The sequence below is a fragment of the Carettochelys insculpta genome, chromosome 25 (genome assembly GCF_033958435.1).
Source record: "Carettochelys insculpta isolate YL-2023 chromosome 25, ASM3395843v1, whole genome shotgun sequence".
NCBI classification, from domain to species: Eukaryota; Metazoa; Chordata; order Testudines; family Carettochelyidae; genus Carettochelys; species Carettochelys insculpta.
The window spans coordinates 1,795,815-1,816,633 of record NC_134161.1 but is presented as its reverse complement, the minus strand read 5'-3'; the positions used below and the strand labels follow the sequence as shown (position 1 = coordinate 1,816,633).

The 20,819-nt window shown below is 50.8% G+C and overlaps 1 protein-coding gene across 2 annotated transcripts in view; it reads right to left on the bottom strand.

Moving 5' to 3' along the window:
- Window positions 1-20,819, bottom strand: part of DSCAML1 (DS cell adhesion molecule like 1) — a 293,581-nt gene that overhangs the window by 227,008 nt on the left and 45,754 nt on the right. The window lies entirely within an intron of this gene.

The window sequence follows — 20,819 nt, the reverse complement described above, 5'->3', positions numbered from 1 at the left end:
ACTGCCTGGGACACTCACGTCCATTAAAAAAGTCTGGTGCTGGTGGGGATGAGAAGCATGGCCCAAGCTGCAGGCCCAGAAGGCAGAGAACAAGACCCCACATTCACTTGTGTAATGTGTGATTTCTCAGCACTTGGGGCTGGCACCACAAATGTCCACGCCTGGCCCACCCCTGCTTCCCAACAGGCAAAGCACCCCATCATCTCCTAGAGATGGAGCGGCCAGCGGTTCTGGGGTCAGGAAACCTCCGGCTGTGTTCTAGTAACACTTGGTGACAAATAACCTGGCTTTTACCCACCCCCCAAGCCCCAAACCCTTTTCATTCTCCAACACAGCCAACTAGGGTGACATCAGCACCTAGCACCGTTACAGGCATTCGCACACCTGGCTCTCAAAGCAAAGAGCTCGGTGGTTGGGTTATTTAGCTCCTTAATGACCAAGGCCCAGCATTCTGCTCAATCCACTTCACAGTCCCCGACCCCAACATATTAAACAAGAAATCGGTGGGGGTAGGGGAAGCAGGAGCTGTGAAAAGTGGTTCTACAAAGCCCTGCTTTCACACTAACTCTGAGCTTCTCTCCTTGCGTTACTGAGAACGTTTTGTCAAGCCCAGGTCTGGGTCATCTCTATGCCAGCAAAGGCTCACGTGCCTCAGGAGCTGAGCTCTGAGTCCAGGGCATGCGTCTGCCACATGCATTGCACTGGGTGTGTTCTTCAGTGCCCACTTTCTGTGCACCAGGCTCTAGCATGGTGACCCAGAGCACACCCCTCATAAGGCAATAAACATCCCAGAGACACACTTGCCTGCGGCAGGGACTAGGGCTGGTCGTGGCTGGGTTTTTTTTGTTTGTTTTTGTTTTTTAAATGATGATGAAATACTTCCATTGACAAGTGCGGGGAGGATTGTAGGAAAATGGAATATTTTGTACAGAACATTTTTACCAAAATTATATTCAGTTTTTCTTACGAAAATGAAAAAAGTTAAAAAAAAAAAAAAAGTGCTCCAGGGTCCTCTCACCAAAAAGCCCATCGTTGCTGAGCTCTTACCAACCTCTTGTAATGAAGGTGACTTGCACCATGTGGAATTAAGTGGCAGCGGTGGAAGACCTGAAGCTCTAAGCCAATGTTTTCTGAGCTTAGCTGACAGGAACCTGGACCCAAAAAAACCAGCTGTTTTGCAGAGCAAAGGCAAGTTCTTTTACCCAGGCCTTACTCAAATGAAATCAAGCCAAGTGGAGCTCTGTTTGGCAGAATGTTTTTCATGGCCCACATTTGGTTTTAGTCACTTTCACTCTCTCTATACGCTGTACCCTTGAGCTCAAAGGGTTTCAGGGAATTATCCGGGATGTGTAAGTCTAAACAAGCTCTCCCTAAACAAGCCCAAGCTGGGCACAGGAAAACAGACCCCCTTCTTAAAGGCTACAATATTGAAATAAGGACATATATGTAATGAACTAAGGCCAGAGGCAGTCAGGGTGAAATCCTCTTTCAGAATTGCCAACTCATGGATTTCACTGAGTCTTGTGATACTGGTATTTCTTCGTCGGGTCCCGAGTCACACGACCACAGGAAAATGTTAGCTTTCATTTAAAATGAAAAAGTAACTTTCCGCACTGCCTGACTGAAGAGAGCTTGAGAAAAAGCTGACAACAGAAGGCAGAAGAAAATTAACCTAACCTACAAAACAATCAATCAATCTCAGGATTTTTGAACAACTTTGGCCTTGGTGAACAATGTCACAATTTATCATACCTTTCCCTCAATAGAGGGCTACCAGACGTTTTAATAAAGGGTTGAATCAATTTTTTAAGAGTCCAATGGGCCAAAAATACTGCAGCAGAGCTTTATAACCTGTACCATGCACCACTCCCATTTGTAACACTTCCAACAGGAGACAATGTTGCCTGAGTGTCATTGATTTTCAAATGAGATCTAGCATCCTAAGTCACTAGAGAAAATGGGAGCTAGACTCCCATTTGAAAATTTTACCTAACATCTGTAGATTAGACCTTTATAAAAGGAAACCTAAATATCAGCCCGGCCACAATCAGACCGAACGAGCCATAGGAGTCTAGTACCCACAAGTCAGAGACCTTGGTTCACAGGAAGGACCAAGGCCAAACACACAATAACCATAGGTGCTGGAAGTAGGGGTGCAGGTGCACCCCCTAGTTTGAAGTAGTTAGAGGGGTTACAGCTCAATCCAATGGCTCTCAGAGCCCCCACTGCACAAGTCGTCCCAGCGCTCCCACACCCAAATGCAGCAGAGTGGGGCACAAAACCAACGTCCTGATACGCAACAGATGCAGAGTCCTCACGGAGCACAGGGCACGTTCTGGTGAACAGGGGGAAAGGTGGAACGTGAGCCCGCTGGAAGCTCTTTGGGCTAGGGCCTCAGGTATCGTGCGTCTGTGCCGCAACCACCACAGCAGGGCCTGTTTCTGGCTTTGGGTCCCTTGTGCCACACCACGATACAAAAGATCAATGTTAGATGATAATCAGGGGAGCCCATCTCGAGCAGGGCAGCTTGGAGGCTTCGTTCCTTCCTGAAAGGCACTCTGAAAAGGCTGGCATATTGGTAGAACCCGTGCATGACTAAATCAAGAGGAACAATAAGATCCTTTTCCAGATTCGGCAAACATCAGTATAATAAAAAAATTAATTATATGCTTGAAAACATGCACCAGAGCAATGCCCTGTACTTTCTCCTGATTGTTCTCTAAGCCTTACAGAGCCCCATTTAAATAAAAATGAAGCAGTTATTTAGACTGCAATTAAAGACGGAGTGATTAATTTTTAAAAATAGGAATATCGTCAGCTGGTGCCAAGAGGAAGAAAAGCCAACGGGTACGAAGACTGCACTCGCAGCAAGCAAGAGGGATCTGAAGGAACACCACAGAGGATGAAGCCTAAGGCCTCTGACAGTGTCAATCACAGACCTGCCTGGCTGCTACTTAGATGCTTTCAACCAGCACCAGGAGCCGATTGCTAAAAGCATGTGCCTTGTACTTGGTTAAATACCACTTTGGGAATCGAGCATGAAGTTTGATTTGCCCCCTTTGGAAAGCACAACCTTGCATGGTCTGCAGCTGGGTCACAGGCCACACGCTTCCCCGGCAATTAATGGAGCAAAAGTGACTGCCATAAGGGGAGAGCCCTGTGGCTCACTATAAGGCTGGTGCTGGACTGGCAGCTCTGGAAATTAATGCCTAACTTCTCACCAGCCCAGGTGGGGCAGGGAATAGAAGCCTCCCAGCGGTGTCCCCAGTCCCTCCTATAGCATCTGCTAGATCTAACAGGGTAAAGGGCAGTTCAGCCCTCGGCTTTGCTGATGAAGCCTACCAGCCAGTAGGTATAGGACCACGATGGAGAGCTTAGTTCTTGGACCCCGTTTGGAGCTCAGCTGGCTCACGTCACTTGCTAATGGAGCGAAACACACAGGGTCTCAGTTTCTCAGCTTGCGTTTGGCAGCACTATGAATACAGCTCAATAGACTATTGAATTTCAAGGATGATGCATCAGCCTCCACACAGTTCACCTCCCTCCCCTCCACGTGCCTAACGCCACATCCAGGGTCCTCTCGCCAAGACAGGATAAGAAGTCCAATGCCACTGAAGTTAGAAGCCCAGTGTCTTTTCTGGGCTTCCTTCATAGAAGGATGAAACAGAGAGACCGTCCCTGTGCTGGAAGGGGGCGAATGATGTAACAAAAGCCCTCTCTTTTCACAAGACTGAAGAATTTATAAGCCGGCAGCCCTTCACATCTGTGTCTCATACAAAATGAAAGAGGCTTTGAAAAACAGAGGAGATGAAATAAAGCAGGGGCTGTGCTGGGAGGCTGGCTTCTCTACTGCCACTGTCACTCGAATAGAAATAACAACCGTGATTACCCCTCTTCCTGTCATGGGGTCAGGAGGAACCACACACACACACACACACACACACACACACTGCAATGAGACCTGCGCTAGCAGAATGCAGAAACCCCACCACGTGCACACACCTCTGCTGAAAGCTTAGGGTTGCTGGTGTCGTTGCCAACACGACTTCTCTCTGTTGTGCGCATCAGAGATGGTGGTGCAAAACAGGTGGCATCAGGCCAGCCAAGCGCCTCTCAATTCTTCTCCACCCAGCTCTAGTCCACTTCTCTGTATGGTCCAGCAAGTCCTGAGCAGATCCTGACTCAAGCTCGCAGAACCCCAGTTTGACGGTGTTTTTGACCTGGTGAGTTTCTGACCCCAGTTCCCTCAGGAGGCATGCGGGGAGCCTGATCCTGCAAGGGCAACATCTAGGAGCATTGGAGATGGGCTGGCTAAGAATTCTCATCGCTGCCAGAGCCTGCAGCATGCAAAGCAAGGGAGAGTTGAGAGTAGGACGTGGAAGACCTTGCAGTTTCCATGCTATCCCTTGGAGACATGGGGGGATGCTGCCATCCATGGCCTGTCAAGGAGCTCATAAAAAGAGCACAGAGTTCATAATTCCTGCGGCAAAGTCACCTATACTCCCCCTTCCTGGAGGGGGCAGAGGAAGAATCTCTAAGCAAGCCCTGCTTCTAGGGAAGCCCTTCAGGAGCTCATGGATTTTGTCCACAGGTGCACCTGGCTCCTGGTGGAGCACTCAGGCAGCAAGAAAAGAGGTGGCAGAGACGCGACTTCATTTGAGCAACTTAAAAATGATACGACAGATAGGGCGAGAGAGACTCAAGACATGGTGAAAGCTAAAACCATGCCCTGCACACCCAATGAGCTTAAACCTCACTTCCCCAAGCTGTACGTTTGCAAGGGTTAGGTTTTTTCCTCAAGCCCATCTCACGCCAGTGCCCCATGGACCTCAGCATCCTTCTCAGGCAGTTCAGTAGACAGGCGAAGGCACTGGCCAGGGCTTCAGTCCTTTCTCCCTCCCAGACACAGGCCTCGCACACTAAGGGCCAGGTCCATTGGCAAGGAGCACAGAGTGCTGTTGCGCGTCCCCCAGAGCAGGCACAACACCTTGTTCTGCAAGATCGTCCCGCTCACGCTGACCCAGCACTGCACGGGGTGTCTGCTCATATCACATGAGAAAACGGCCAAACCTTACAACAGCCCAACGTCTAGCCGAGGCCAAACACACCTCAGCCCACCTCCATCCCTTTGTTTCCACGGTACCTGGAAGCCCCAAAGAGGATGGAGTGCAATGAACCCCATGCTGCACAGCCCCAAATTTCCCTGCTCCCGAGAGCTCATTCCCTAGGACACAAGAGCAGACAAAGGGCTGCAGACGGTCTAATCCCAGCTGCAGTCAGTTCCAGAGCTCATGTGACTCCAAGAGCTCGGAGAGCCTGGTATCAGAAGATGCCAGTTCCCCTGTAGCAGCACATTTTGAGAAGCCCCTGGAAAACCAAACACCATTTCCCCGGACCAGAGTCCCTCACATCTCAGTGAAGCCCCCACACCCTCCGTGCCCTTTCACAGCCCTTCAGCTGCAGCATCGCCTTTGAATTCAACATGAAGCACGCACATGCCCAGCAGTATGTCTCACCATGCAGCTAGTTGGGCACGAGCCTTTTCCGAGCAGCAGGCTTCCAGAGACATTTCTAGGGGCATCCTTTTAATTGCCTCAAAGACAAATCCTACTGTCCATCATGCCCGCTGTCAGGTCCCAGACAGACAGCTCAGGGGTCCAGTTAAAAGTCTGGGGGTCTCTGAACGAGTTGGCCTCAACTGCCAGGACAGCAGCCATAGAATCATAGGGCTGGAAGGGACCTCAGGAGTCATCTAGTCCAGGCATAGAGTGATCCTTCACTGCAGCCTCCCCATGGCAGACCAGAAACGCTCCCCAGAGCACCTTCGCTCCAGCGGGATGCATGACAGGCCATGGATGGCAGCATCCCGCTGTGTCTCCAAGGGATAGCACGGGAACTGCAGGGTCTGAATTTTGAATCCCTAGAGCTGGAAGGGACCTCAGGAGGTCATCTAGTCCAGCCCCCTGCTTCAAGCAGGATCAACCCCCACTAAGTCATCCCAGCCAGGACCTTGTCAAGCAGGGACTTAACCTTGAGGGATGGAGAATCCACCACCTCTCTAGGCAACGCATTCCAGTGCTTCACCTCCCGCCTGGTGAAATAGTTTTTCCTAAAATCCAACCTACTCCTCTCCCTCTAACTTCAGACCATTGCTCCTTGTTCTGCTATCTGACACCAGTGAGAACAGTTTCTCACCCTCCTCTTTTAGAGCTCCCCTTCAGGAAGTTGAAGGCTGCTATTAAATCACCCTTAGTTTACAGGAGAGAAAAGTCTTAACAAGCCTAAATCCCTCAGCCTATTCTCATAGGTCTTGTGCTCCAGCCCCTTGATCAATTTTGTTACCCTCCACTGAACCTGCTCCAGCACATCCACATCCTTTTTATACTGGGAGGCCCAAAACTGGACACAATATTCAAGATGTGCCAAATAGAGGGGAATAACTACTTCTCTAGATCTGCTCGAAATGCTCCTCCTAATGCACCCTAGTATGCCATTAGCCTTCCTGGCTACAAGGGCACACTGTGTACTCATATCCAGCCTTTCATCCACCATAACCCCTTGGCCCCTTTCCATCATACTGCTGTTGAGCCAGTCGGTCCCCAGCCTGTAACAGTGTTTGGGATTCTTCCGCCCCAGGTGCGGGACTCTACACTTCTCCTTGTTGAACCGCATCAGATTTCTTTTGGCCCAGTCCTCCAATTTATCCAGGTCACTCTGGATTCTCTCTCTACCCTCCAACGTATCCACCTCTCCTCCTAGTTTTGTGTCATCCGCAAACTTGCTGAGGAAGCCTTTCACTTCCTCCTCTCAACTCTCCCTTGCTTTGCATGCTGCAGGCTCCGGCGGAGATGAGAATTCTTAGCCAGCCTGTCTCCAATGCTCCTAGATGTTGCCCTTGCAGGATTAGGCTCCCCACATGCCTGAGGTCACTGGGGGTCTGAAAGGCACCTGGAACCAGCAGCGGGAGCCCACCTGACAACAGCTGCCATTTTTCCCGAGCTTACCTTACTGGTGCAGAATACTAGTCTGACGTGTAAGGGTACATAATTTATACAAGTGCAGCTGTAATTTATGTACACGTTCACCTTGTCTTCCCTTCCAACACAAACACATACATTTGTACACCTGTTACCCACATCGCTGCTTGTAATAAGGTGGGGCCCAGAGATCCCCAGCCAACGACCAGGAGCCCCTTTGTGTTAATCCCGGACCCAGAGAGTTTGACTGAACTCTAGGCAGTGAGTTTTCTGGGACAGGGGCTCACCTCTTGTTGTTTGCTTGCACAAGTCCTAAGACAATACGCCTGATCCCCAGTTGCAACCCAGGAGCATTATCTGCCAACACAGAAACAACACGAGACCCACCGGGTCAGCTAGCTCCCGCCTTCCTGACAGGTGTGGCCCACAAGAAGGCTGGCTCACCGAAGGGCTTCTTTCAGGAATCTTGGGGAGCTGTGAGCATTGGGCTATGAGTCTGCAACCCCTGGGAACAGCAGGGAGATGGCCTACAACTGTCTTCTTAAGCAGGACACAGTGGAGCTATGCAAAGTGAGAGGGCTGCCCAGTGGCTAATTCACCAAAGCTCAGCTCATTGCCCAGCTGCAGGGCAGAGGCACAGTCACGCTTAGCTCTGCGCCCACGTGGAAGGTGCTCAGAGCACGCCCCTGAGCAGAGCCACACTCCCAGCCCATGCACGTAGTTGGTTTGGCTAGCTGACGTCCTCGTGCACTGCTGGTTAGCGCGACACCCTGCATCCCTGCAGCAGCCCCACAGGATCTCAACGCACTCCAGCCAGCCAAGGCTGCGTCTATACACTCAGGACACAGGCTTGCTCCAGCACCAGAAGGGGGTGGCCTGGCGCGGCGGTTAAGCCACTTCTCCAAGAGGCAGTAGCTAGGTCAATGGAAGAATCCTTCCCACCAGGGAAGCAGAGTCCTTGATTTGGAGCCACTTGATTTGGGGCACAGGGGTCATGCAAGTGGCCCAAGTTACCCCTGCAGAGCCAGGAAGGGGACTCGGGTCTCTCCACCTCCAGGCCTGTACAGCAACCACAGGAACACCCACCACTCCCGCAATCTCTCCTGGGCTGCCTTACGCAGAGCTCACTCCGGTCCATGCAGGAAGAGTGGGAGGAAGGAGAGCCCTGGGGGTCACCTTGCCCAGCAGCGCCACGTTCCCGTGTGTCTCCGTGTGCGGCGGTACCTCAGCACTGACCACATTCACCTGCTGCTTGTTTCTCTCATCTCCTAACCCCCTGTGCCTCCTCATCACACGCAACAAGATGTCCTCATGCAGAGGAGACCGTCAAGCATCGTGTCCAAGTCACGGCAGTGTCCTCACACAGCCCGGACAGCTTTTACAGACCGAAACGGAATTCAGCTGGCTCAACTCAACTTTGAGGTTTGCCACACTCAGCACGCAGATGGCTTTGTACTACTGCGAGATTACATGGAACCTCTTGAAGAGGAAGGCAGGGTTAGTTCAATCGTTAGGGGACAGAGGGAACTCCAAAGGGCTTTTGGGGACAGTAATGGGAAAAGTTGTCATCCTAGGGAATGCTTGGAGTGAGGGGAACACAAATCTACCCTTTCAAAACCATGTCTTGGAGGGAAACCAACTGTCTCACGGGCTCCCTACAACCCCAGTTCCCAGGCCTCCAAACAGCATCCAGGATCGACTAAACCCTCCAAGAGCATTCTCGCTCTGAGCAGAGGGCGGGGTGATGAAAGTTGTCCTGCCAGAGCCCAGGCTGGAGTTGGGGTGATCTCTGGCTGAGCCGTTTGCAAGCCTGCAGATCTTTTAGGGTTTTCAGGAAGGTGAGAGTATATCAGAAGGAACGTAAGAAGAAGATACAGTGCTCAGCAGCTACAGGATCGTTTAACTACGGGCAGTTACGCCGGTATCAGTCACTGAAGAGTCAGCAAGCAGGTCTGCTTATTCAGGCTCCTGCTGAGAACACCCCAGTGAAGGCAGAGAACTGGCTGGCTTTGGAACACTTGCTCAGAAGGGAGACGGAAGTGGGGCTCCACCCAAGAGAGGCAACAGTGAGGGCCAGAAGCCCAAGACTGGGCTTCTGAGAGGACATTCAAGTGCCACGTCCCTGAACTGTGAAACCTACATGGTTGCTGGCAATCGGGCTTGTTGTGTTTGTGCAGCTCCTGGCCCAGGGGTTGCTAGTCAGTGTTCCCTGGAAGCTGGGCATGGGTGTGACCACCCAGAAGAAATTCCAGTGCCACTCAGCTAATGAGCAGAGCACTCACAACCAGGACTTTTGCTTCTATTAGGGCCGCACATTTGCACGTCCCAGTGCACCAAAATTTATTCTGTGCATGGGTGGAAAAGTTCGAGAGAGCGCTGGTCCTGGTGCAGGACTGGCACGCTGAGGCAGTACAGCACACAGGGACGTTTTCCCTCCAGACACTCACAGCCCTGCCTTGCAGCCCCGCACGGCAACCACCCCAGCCCCTTTCTGCACCGTGTCCCCATCCCCGCCACACTGCGAGAGTTGGCAGCACCAGGAATGGACACGTGAGCGGCAGGAAAGGACAGCCACGTGCCAGGCCACCCCTCAGTGACTGCCAACGGCAGCAGAATCCACCAGTGCTAACCCACCCAGCACGCAGCCTGCAGCACAGGCTGAGAAATGCCTCGTGCCCATGGACAAACTCGCTCTACGGTCTTCCCTTCCCCTCTGAGCAGGCAGCCACAGTCCATGCTCAGCCCAGATGGGTCCCAGGCCCAGCCGACTTCTCTGTTCAGGGCACAGAGCCGGGAGCCAGCTGGGAGCAGAGATTCTTGTAACACCACAGGGTGGTTGGGATCTGAGGCCCAGCGGGGCAGAAGTTTCCTGTACCCCACTTTGATGCTCAGATACCACAAACCAATGGTTTTGCATGGCGAGGTAGACTAATGAGGTTCCCCAATCACGTCAGAGCCACACACAGGCGGCGGCGGAAGGCGCCGTGGGGATCCCTGCCAGGCCTAGCCCGACTGAAGAGGGGAAGTTCTGTTTTCAGATTGAGCAGCTCCAAAGCACCCTCCTGCAAACAGGTTTCACGGATGTGCCCCAAGAGGGGAGAAATCTCACCACAGCCGTTCCCGGGGTCTGGCTGCGCATTGCCCGGTGCGGCACCGCCCCCAGGCGCTCTTTAGAGACCCAGAGGGACATGATGGTTTGGTGCATCTGGAAGTGACAGGACCCTTCTCGGTGCTGGTCACACGCTTTTAATGACCTCATTTCAGGCCCTGCTCTTGACGTGTGCGGTTCCCTCCGACATGACTCTGCATGATCAGGGCTATAATGAGCCCCGTTCAGATGGATCTGCTGGAAGAATTATATCCAAAAAAAATCTGCAGAAAACTGCTCTCCCTTCTTAAAGGGCAGGCGCATCAAACATTTGTGCCCCCTTATTTGCAGTCACACTGCCTGCTGCATCTGGTCCCTTTAAAACGTCTAACTCCGGTCTGATCTGAATATATAAATCTGAATTATCACAGCAAACAGAGATGTGCTCACACCTTTTTTTGTCGGTTGCCATGGTGATCAGATAAAATTCACGCTAACTCTCTGGGGAAGGACGGAATTATTTCAGACAGAATCTCACCCCACGTGGCGAGAACAGTGCCTGGAGTGACGTCCCTCAGTAGCAGGCCTGGGCACGTCGCACGTGGGGAGGACAGAGCACCTGTCGAGGGGATGAGTTACAGCTCACGCTGGGGTGGGTAGGGATGCATGATCCAAAACATCGTCGTGCAAGTTCAACCACAAGCCAGCCAGTCCCAACTGGAGACTAAAAACCCATTCTTTGCACACCTACCGTCCATTCCGCCCCAGACCTGCGCTCCTACACAAAACTGGGAGCAAGGCAAGCTCGAGCCTCACGCCACAGGCGGGGTGCAGGGAAGCAGGGAGAGGTTAAGTGACTCAGGCCCAAATCTCACACTGATTTACGCAGGCCGGTGGCCATGTAAAATCCAGCACATGCTTAACTCTGCAGAACTGAGGCCTCGTGCAGCAAGTCAGCTGGGAACAGGACCCTGACTCAGAGCCCCCCCGACGTAACCATTCGGGAATTCCTCCCTTCGCTCTCCAGCTCCAGGAGTTCACCACTTTGAGGGCCGCATGGCCAGGAGGGAGCAGGACTGGTTGGGAATCACTTCAGCATTGTGCTGTGTAAACCGGCCGCATTCCAGCCAGCGCAGAGCACAGCCAGCCACCAGCGGTGCGAAGTGTCCGGGTAGCTGCAGGCGGCAGCAGGAAGCAGGCTGCGTCCGGGCTGCGGCATGGAGCGCCACGAGACCGCAAACGACTCTGGCGAAGGGCAGGCAGCAGGGCAAGGCTCTGGCAGTAGGACACCGTTCTGCCAAAGAGACAGGGAGGCACTGCACGGGGTAGAGACAGCTAGCTGGCATGTCTCTACTCACCTAAGCCAGGCCTTACCCAGAGGGCCTCACCATCCACACTGCTGCTTGCATCTGCTCCAGGTGGGCATGCAGCGTCCACACACAACAAGCTGGGGGGAGCAGATGCAGCCCAAGGCTCAGTGACCCCCCAAGAGGAGTTGGAGATGCTTCCTTCGATGGCAAAGCAGTAGAGTCACCAAGGGGCAGGTGCTCACGCACAATCCGCCTTGCCCCACCCGCTGGCTCCCCACCACGAGGTCGCAGAACTCAACAGCTTCCCTGGCTGCGTTTTAAGAGGTCACGAGTTTCAAACGAGGACTACGACAGCAGGGGCCAGCGCTGCCCACTCGCAGCCAGGGCACCGCTCAGCAAAATCAAGTCTTTGCAGGCCATCCTCCCCAGCCCGTAAGGGCTGCTCGGGAACCAACCACTGTGCTGGTGTCAGGAAACGACCGGCCACGATGCTTTTCCCTGATCGCTGCTCGCACGCACGATCCCTTCCCCACCTCTGAGGCTAATTAGAACGCAGGCCCTCGGGACAGGGATTAAACAGCCGCTGTGCAGCCCAAAGGCACTCCTCAGCTGCTCCCTAAGCACTACAGCCAGGGTAACCAACCCCACACCGTTGCTGCTTGGGGAAGTGGAGGAGGGAATCACAGCAGCTGAGAAGTTGGTGGAGTCCCTTCCAATACAGCAGCTCCTGCATGTACTGTATCCGAGGGGGGTGGGGGTGTCTGTCCCAGAGCTCTTCCCTGCCCCGCTCTCCATATCAGTTCCCAAAATCCCTCCTGTGTTAGCTGGAAATTGCATGTCTGTTGCTAGTATGTCTCCATTGCTCTCATTCCGCTCCCTTCACTCCACGAAATACTGGCCGGAGATGGAGCACAGGGCACTAAACAAAAAGGACTTAACACAGCAACGTGAGAGCCCAGAACCAGAAAACTTCACCTCCTTGTCCCGGTTGAGGGGAGACAGGGCAAACTGCATTCTGCACCACACACAGAGAAAGAGGCCAAAAGAAATCTGATGAGGTTCAACAAGGAGAAGTGCCGAGTCCTGCACCTGGGGTGGAAGAATCCCAGGCATTGTTACAGGCTGGGGACCGACTGGCTCAGCAGCAGTGCGATGGAAAGGGACCTAGGGGTTATGGTGGATGAAAGGCTGGATATGAGTGAACAGTGCGCCCTTGTAGCCAAGAAGGCTAACAGCATACTGGGGTGCATTAGGAGGAGCAGTTCGAGCAGATCTAGAGAAGTAGCTATTCCCCTCTGTTCAGCACTGGTAAGACCACAAGTGGAATATTGTGTCCCGTTTTGGGCCCCCCCCGTATAAAAAGGATGTGGATTTGCTGGAGCAGGTTCAGCAGAGGGCAACAAAAATGATTAAGGGGCTGGATCACAAGATCTATGAGGAGAGGCTGAGGGATTTGGGCTTGTTTAGTTTACAGAAGAGAAGACTGAGGGGTGATTTAATAGCAGCCTTCAACTTCCTGAAGGGGAGCTCTAAAGAGGAAGGTGAGAAACTGTTCTCAGTGATGGCAGATGGCAGAACAAGGAGCAATGGTCTGAAGTTAGAGGGAGAGGTATAGGTTGGATATTAGGAAAAACAATTTCACCAGGAGGCGGGGATGGTTTAGTTGGGGTTGATCCTGCTTTGGGCAGGGGCTGGGCTAGAGGACCTCCCGAGGTCTCTTCCAGCCCTTGTAGTCTATGTCCCAGGGATAAATCTGGGCTCCAACTCAGTGTACAGCGGTCCACACCATGCTGCATAGACCTGGGTTCACAGCATCACAAAGGGAAGAAATCTCAAAACTCAGGCAGAAAAACTAAATGTGCACAAAATCCAGAAACAACTCTTAATATTGGATGTACTGGTCAGTAATTGCCAGGATCATCTCTAGAGCCCTTTTTAAATATTGACGTCACATTAGCTATTTTCCAGTCAATAGGTACAGAAGCTGATTTAAAGGATAAATTACAAACCACAGCTAACAGTTCCACAATTTCACGTTTGAGTTCTTCAGAACTCTTGGGTGAATGTCATCTGGTCCTAGTGACTTGTTACTACAGTAAACTCTGATATCCGACAACCTTGTGACCAGGAAGTTGACCGATATTAAAATATGATGATTAACAGAGAGCAGCGTAGACAGACAAAGGTGAGGGATCCCTGGCCAGGGAAAGTTGGAGGGGCTAGAGGAACACACCAGCAATTCTGGTGCCAGGGACCCCACCAGTGGTGGGGCCGGGGGAGTGCAGGCAATGCCAGGGCTGGAAAGCTGGCTGGGGAAGTGTGAAACAGCTCCAGGGCTGGGTAGCTATCTGGGGCTGGGGGTGTGAGAACACAGGCAGCACTGGGGCTAGAAACCCTGCCAGGGGAGCACTGGCAACTCCAGGCCAGGGACCCCGCTGCGGGAGTGCCAGCAACTCTGGGGCCAGGACCCCACCAGGGAAACTCTGGCAGCAATGGCCATGAGTGACTTCCTGTCATTTTTGCTCTCCGAGCAAGCGGCATTTTCATGCTGGTTATCAGAATTCTGGTTCAAAGAATACCAGATACAAGAGAGTTTATTTTATTATGTTTGTCAATTAGTTCCAAAACCTCCTCTAAAAGACACCTCCTTCTTGGACAATTCCTCATCCACTCAGCTCCATTTACTGACTGAGCAAGCGTAATTGCTCTGTATTTACAAGACCCCCTGGTAAAAGGAGCAAACAGCAACTGAAGACACCTTCTGTAAAGCACTAGGAAGTAGAACTAGTTATTAAGACTGCAGTAAATAAGGACTGTCAGCCTCAAATCTACTTTTAAATCTAGCCCCATATCAGGGCCTGAATGCCTTCGGTTCCCATTTATTTCAAGAGAGACAGAATCACAGAACGGGAAGGAACGTTGAAAGGTCACCTAATCCAGTCCCCTGCAGGACCAAACACCATCTACACCATCCCTGACAGATGCTTGTCTACCCTGCTCTTAATCTCCCATGATGGAGATTCCATAACCCGCCTTATGGAATTTATGCCACTGCTTAACCACCCTGACACCTAAGACGTTTTACCTAATGGCCAATCTAAACTTTCCAGCTGCTTCTCAATGCTTCTTGTCCTAGCCTCAGAGATTGAGGATTTCTCTTCCTCCCCTCTGTAACAACCTTTTAGCTACTTGAGAGCAGTTATGTCCCCTCTCGGTCTTCTCTTCTCCAGACTAAACAAACCCAATTCTTTCTCTCATAGGTCTTGTTTTCTAGCCCTTGAACAATTTTGGTTGCTCTTCTCTGGATCCTCTCCACATCTTTCCACCTAACCAAGTCCAGGCTAACAAATGGGTGTGGAGGTGTGTGCTACACAACACAAGATGGTTCGAGGGTGGCACTCCATCCGCCCAGAGAGCAGAGTCCCAATGCCCACCCAAGGGGTAGAGCAGAACTCCACATGGCCCACCTGAACCCTTTCCAGATTTCTCTGGGGGATGTAAAGTCAGTTGGTTCCAGCCACAAGTGGTGCAGAAACTCATTGACCATTCAGCGTCCTCAGGTGCTCACCAAGGAAGAGGCAGATGATACAAATGCATTCTTCCTCATTCCAAAAAACCGCCTGCTGGCTAAAGGAGAGGGGGTGCCATGGTTAGACCTACTCCCACCTGAGTTATTTATATTGAAGAAAAAAACCCACACATGCGCACAGACGACAGCAGCTGGTAAATACACCCTGCAAGTTATCGCCTGTCCCCACCCCACCCAAGATAAACACACAAACAAGGGTTGTCTTTCACCTCTTATCGCAGTATTTATTCTGTCCCGGCTTCCAGCTTTCTCCAGTAACTCAAGATTGATGGTCTCTGAAAAGAGCCTATTGATAAGGGACAATACTTAATTATTTAGGTTCTGGTTATGCTGTGCCTTGGATCATTTTTCCGTGCTGCCCGCTGTTATGCAGCGCATGCGTATTGCTTATTGGGGGGGTGTGCGGTACACAGAGCTGATCAACAGCACCTGCTTGCCTCAAGTATCGGCACAATAATGCAAACACCAGTTCCATTTCCAATGCAGCGGAACATAAAGGGAAAAGCACAAGCAACTCTAGACCCATAAATACTACTGGTGTTTTTAATTTTCGGTAGCCTCATGCTGCGTCTCTCGACTCTCATTACACTTTGAGACAGATTAAAATGGAATTTTAATATAGTTACATTTACTTCCAATATTACAGAGAAAATAGAGCATGTGACAGATGTTCCAAGGTGCAACAGTGGAACGATTAAAATACACATGATAAGAGCAGGAATATTTAACCATTAAAACGCCAGGTCAGTTTTATTTCCTACGTGGCCACAAAAAACGACTGCCGGAAGGAGTTTAAGGTTACTTCTAGAGCTCCACCTACGCCCCGAACCCAGTAGACTGAGGGAAGGGGAACAGAGCTCCACTGTTTAGAACAAATTAAGTCACCATGCAAGTGGCTGTGGACAGGGTTAGTCACAAATTTTCAAGGTGAACAATTGACAAAAAACACCCCCCACCGTTTTTATTAAATACAGATTAAGTTTTTTTGGGGAAAAAAACCCTTTAGATCAGCTCTATCTTCCAGTTTTGATTTGGTAAAGCCAAGATTTTATTGGTACCCAATGAGTGGCCACAATCCATATTTTAGAACAAAATTTGCATTTACAGTAAACCCTTGATTTAACAGGCCCTGACGTAACAGGCTTCAGTAACCGTGGATGCTGTGTGCCAGCCCTCCAACCCCCCAAAAAATAAATGCCGGAGACTCATCAGAGCCTCTGCCACGGCTGGAGGAGCCGGGGGTGGGAAGAAGGTGGGCCTGCTGCAGGGCGCAGGAGCTCTCCTCCCCAGCCTCAGTGCATGGAGCGTGTTGGCACCCAGTGGCCTTTACCTGCAGTGGCGCTGAGCATCAGCCATGGTGTCAGAGGCTGCTGCTGCCCGCTGGCAGGCTGGGGGTGGCCATACCCCACCTTCACGCAGGCGGCTCAGTGCCGGGAGCCAGAGGAGCCACAGCACCGAGACCTGCAGGAGGTGGAAGGAGCCAGGCTGGCATTCAGCTCCTCTCCTGGCAACTGGGAGAGGGAGATGGAGGTGAAGAATGCGGCAGGAGGTGGGAAGGGAAGGGGAGGGGAGGGCCGGTGACAGGAGCGAGTGATGGGCTGGGAAGGTCAGAGCATCGTCACACAGTGGAACCACTCAGATATAAACAGACTTTGGCATTAACGGACCCCTCCCCCACGTTGGTCCGTTAAAAAACGGGTTTACTGGACTTCCTAGACTTCTCAGCACGATCCAACCAGAATTCTTGGGTCTTTGCGCCTTCAAGAAAAAGAAAACAAACAAGCCCACCTTCGTTCGGTTCTCCACCTGAAGTTTTACTGTGCAAGAGTTTCCATACATCAATTCTCTGCCCTGTCTCTGGGGCAAAGAGAAGCCCAGTGAAAAGCAACCCTGCTCAGCTGCAGTTCTCTTACCAAAACAGATTCGATAGCGAAAGACTTCAAAAAATCACACTCGAGGTGTGCAGTGCATTCTTATACACAGTCTACCTGAATAAATGCTACCCTACATTAAACGCCAGAACTCAGTCACTGGCTGTGCTGCATGTTGGCAATGAGGTTGAGAAGTAAAGGCAAGATTGATTTTGATGTGAGCACCAGCACAGCAAATGGGTTTTTGAAAACCCTATAATTTCTGTGCAACCCTTGACATCACTAAACACACATTTTTTACACTACAGCACAGTTAGGTAGGCATTAAACAAAAATGAGGTAGACTAACGATGATTTATGTGCAGGATAATCTTTTATAAAAATTTATCTTTGATTTCAGGGTAAGTTACAGTGTTGCCAAGTTAACCAAATAATGCAGCTCCCTCGGAAAAAGAAAAAAAAAAAGCCAGCAAGCCATTGCAACAGCGGGATACAGGTATCAAGCATTTTTCTGCAATTGTTTTAAAGTAATTTCTGAAATACACGCAGTAGGTGCTCCTGGAGACAGTTGCTTATTCAGGAACTAACCAGAACAAGTCAAGCAGAGGCACCCACTGCAAAAATCAAACAGTTGTGTTCCGTTAGTAACAACTAGCCATGAACCATGCCCCCACCCTCAAAATCTGCCTCTTGCATTTGATTTAAAATGATTTGGAATAGACATGACGACAAAACGTTAAACCCAAAAGACACATTATCCAGCATTAAAAAGGGGCACTTTCCCCCAGGCAAATGTCCATTTCTAGGCACCAGCTGTCCTCCTCTAGGTCAATAGTGGGGACCTCAGATTTCAAAAGTCAAGTGATACTGCACATCCCCCAGAAGAGTTTCTCTCTCAAAAATTCAATTTTCCCATCAAAACTTGTTTTGACAAGTCCGAGGGGACATTTAGGGGTCTTGCCTATCCTGCTGGTCCACTGAAGTTCAACAAGAACAGGCACTAGTCCAGGGGGTCAGCAACCCCAGCACAGGTGCCAAGCGCAGCACACACAACAATTTTTTAAGGTTCAGAAAAGGGCGACTAAGGTTCAGAAAAGGGCGACTAAGGTTCAGAAAAGGGCGACTAAGATGATTAGGGGCTTGGAAAGGGTCCCATATGGGGAGAGGCTAGAGAGACTGGGACTTTTCAGTTTGGAAAAAAGGCGATTGAGGGGCGATATGATAGAGGTATATAAAATCATGAATGGTGTGGAGAAGGTGAATATAGAATATAGAAAATTATTTACCTTTTCCCATAATACAAGAACTAGGGGACACCAAATGAAATTGATGGGTAGTAGGTTCAAAACTAATAAAAGGAAATTTTTCTTCACACAGCGCACAGTCAACCTGTGGAACTCCTTGCCCGAGGAGGCTGTGAAGGCCAGGACTCTATTAGGGTTTAAAAAAGAGCTTGATAAATTTTTGCAGGTCAGGTCCATAAATGGCTATTAGCCAGGGATAAAGTATGGTGCCCTAGCCTTCATAACAAGGGCAGGAGATGGATGGCAGGAGATAAATCACTTGTCTTCTGTTCTCCTTCTCTGGGGCACCTGGCATTGGCCACCGTCGGCAGATGGGATGCTGGGCTTGATGGACCTTTGGTCTGACCCAGTATGGCCGTTCTTATGTTCTTATGTTCTTTCATCAGCATGTGAGGTGGGGGCTCAGCCCCACCCCACCTCCCCCATGCAGCTGGGAGTTTGCTCAAAGCCAGCCCGCCTGTGGATCAACAGCCAACCAGCTAATGCTACCGACCCCACCTATGCAGGAAAGCGCTGAATCGTTATTAACGAAGTTCCTGTGAGTAGGACTAATAGCAACTTTAAAGCGTCTTGTTGGCACTCCGACGGTACATAGACGCCAAAAGGTCGCATTTTGGCATTCCGCCTGGGAAAGGTTGCTGACCCTTGTGCTATTGTATCAGTCACGCACAGACACACCATCCCTGAAAGGCCAAAGGAAAGTTTTTGGATGACACACACATGCCGCTACAGTAGGCGGAACAGGCTCCTGAGAACACACACACCAGACTGCTCAGCTAGCTTTATGCTACTGCTTAGCTTTACCGTTTAGCGCAGCTGGTTTTGCTCAGATCTGTACTTCCTAACGTATGACTTGCGGAGAGCAATGCAGTGATGTATTCATAGATTTGTTTGACCTTCAGTTCAAAACTGACTTTTCAGGCAGAAAAGGCCTTTGATGTTTCAGAACCAATTTGGGTTGCTTGGTTTTAATTAACCACACAGAAAGCAATAGGAGCCCCCCCCCCAAATCCTGCCCCCCCGCACACACTTACTATAGACTAATGCTCAAAACTAAGACCCTACAAATACAGCTTTAGCTTTAACACAAGACTGAAGTAAAAATTAGCTTTGGGCAGATGCAGTATTTATAATCCAATGGCAAATGTGTCTGTGTTGATGCTACAGCCTATTTATATACTCTGTCTTTAGGGTCATTATTGCTTTAAAATGTTAAAATCGTTCCACTCTAATTACATCATCATATATAAAAATCCAACACAACTGCAAAACGTGAATACCAACTCAGGTTAAAACAGAAGTCTGAAAGAAACAGACTGCTCTGTAAAGGAGGCCAAGGCCAGAACTATTCCATCTACCCAACAGAGCAGGTAACAGCTGGGTAGCAACAGGACAAGTTTTCCTTGCCCCAGCTCTCGCTCCCTGGAGCTGTGCAACAAGACGACAATTCTCCCGAGTGCATTCTGGGTTTGCAGTCTTTGCTGAGAGGGCCAGATGATTTAGACAGTTGTGACACAGACACACTTGATCCCTGCTCCTATCTGGACATTCTCATCCCCCAACAGGGCCCTGCAGAGCCACCAGATGAGAGCTATCCCTCACTGCATCTGATCTGCACCAGCAGCTAAAAGGGGGAAGTTTAGCCCACCAGTTCATTCAACGAGCCCTTCACGCTAGTGTGGCTCAGAGGCTATAAATGGTGCACATGAGATTTGCGAGGGCTGGTGATTCAGATTAAAGTTCTTTGTGATACACAAGAGCATTTACAGGAGGAAACAGGACAAGCTTGTGCCCAAAGAGGGAGAGCTACAGAACAGTGCGAGAAAGTATGCCGTCTAGGGCCCTGTCGGCACAAGAGCCTTCTGCTACTACAGGGTCCCTGCTCTAGCTGGAAGACTGGCTAGGAGCTAGACACACTCCCAAACCATGGCTAGTTCAGGTCCATCTACTTGACGAACACAACCATGCTGCTGCAGCGCCATGCTGAGCTGCTGCACTTGGAAGGAGATGGCAGTTCCGCTACAGCGCCATTTCTGGGTCCATAAGACATCTGCATGCGCCTGCAACAGGCATGGCCACAGCAGATGTCCCAGCTAGAGCAGCTCCCAGGAGCAGACGCCCAGTAAGGTGAGATCTGAGACCCTCCTCCAGCCGCTGGGAAGTCCCATGTGTTTTCTTCTTTACAGAAAGTGACTCAAGAGACCATTGATGAAGAGGCAGCGTGTAAACCCCTGGCCATGTAGTGCTGCTGGCTAGGAAGAGTCCATTGCTCTGGGGTCCTTGGGAGAAGAGTCTCCACCACGGTTACAGGCAATGGAAGCCCTTGAATGCCCTGAGTAACGTTTATGGGAAGCAGGGGGATTAACACCACTTAAAATGCCTTTCCCAGGCCAGTTTGGCATGGGGCTACTCTCAGGCCTAGATTCAGCCCCTCACCAGGTGAGCGTGTCTCAGTGGGTGGAGAAGCCCTCAGCTCACAGGCGTGGCAGGTGCCTGCTCCTACAAGGGACACCTGCTTTGCGCACAAGGCTCAGCTTGTGGTGTCACTAGCGTGTGCAACATATCGCACTTCACTGAACACCTACAGGCAGGCTGCCAAGCGGCCAAATGCTCACCTCGGCCACGCTATCACAACCACAGCAATGCCGAGCTCCCCAGGGCTCTTCGCATTTACTGACCT